This window comes from Cydia pomonella, chromosome 4 (genome assembly GCF_033807575.1).
Source record: "Cydia pomonella isolate Wapato2018A chromosome 4, ilCydPomo1, whole genome shotgun sequence".
In the NCBI taxonomy this organism is placed as follows: domain Eukaryota; kingdom Metazoa; phylum Arthropoda; class Insecta; order Lepidoptera; family Tortricidae; genus Cydia; species Cydia pomonella.
The window spans coordinates 9,662,721-9,664,078 of record NC_084706.1 but is presented as its reverse complement, the minus strand read 5'-3'; positions in this window follow the sequence as shown (position 1 = coordinate 9,664,078).

Here is a 1,358-nt window from a genome sequence, read left to right as displayed (position 1 = left end):
TTGTTGTCTTTTATGTAAGGTGTATTGAGGCAACTTCCAAAGAGGGGTAATTTTGAGAATCGCTAATATCTAATCAGTAATAAACTATTGGCACTGAATACTTCAACAACACTAATGCTAAACTGCGAAGCCCACTAAAGGCATCTTGTTCACTGTTTCTACAGTAGAAAATGCGTCAAGTTTAGTAGATATTTGCAATTGTCCAAATGACCCCGCATTCGAAGCACCGCAATGCACCTTTAGTTTTTAGTTTAGTTATTATCTAAGTACATAAAAGTTACTATCGAAGCCATCACGATTAAATGACACAAGTATATACGCGTTCACACAATTCGCACCTAATAGTGAAAATACCATCATATGAGGCTATTTGGCAAGGCTCAGAAACCGGTAAAACTTCAAAACCGTTATCATGTACTTGGCGCAAAACCTTTTATTTTCGGTTTTGTTCGTGTAACCTTTATTTTTGAATCGGTTTTTAGGAGAATATTTCGTTAAAGTTCTTGTCCGATTAACCTGTGTAGAACATTAAAAATATCTTCCTATGTCGGTGTCTTTGTTTACGCAGCACATCACCAGGCCGGCCGGCCGTCTCATTGCTCGTCGGATAAACCGGTTTATTTAGGTTGCAATAAAGATCTTAAAAAGTTCTGTTCTTATAAAAAGGAGTAAAACCAAAATAAACTGGTATTGCTTAACCGTTTTTTTTTTAAACCGGTTCCGATAATGATAAATACCTATTAAATGTGCCCAGAATGATTTAATATACATTTTTATTATAGTTTTAAATTTTTATGTGTGTTTCAAACCACATTTTATTGCAATGTATAATGTATGCAATGATATAAAACATACGGACTCAAAGATGATGATTATCAAAGAACCATACGTATATGCGACAGATTTTGGTATAGTAATTATGACAATTGTTGTTATCTAACTAGTCCCTACTATTTAATACATAAAAAGGTTAAGTGTGTATGGGATCTCGCACAATGGAGTATTCCGTTTTCTTACCAAAACGCTTATTATTTTCTTAGTCCACATCTAGCGTCAAGTAGCAGATTCATCAGTACCGAGGGTCTACAGCATGAGGTTCTTCAAAAAAGGAGTGTACAGATTTTTAAAGGGTCGGCAACGCGCATGTAACTCCTCTGGAGTTGCAGGCGTCCATAGGCTACGGTGACTGTTTACTATCAGGCGGGTCGTATGCTTGTTTGCCACCGTCGTGGTATAAAAAAAAGAAAAAAGAGTGTCGTGGCGCCGCTGGGGAGCATACTCTGTAGCGGCGCCACTTAGTACACATAGAAATGATATTAGCTATTGTTTTCTTATGGAAATTGATGTACTACTGCTGT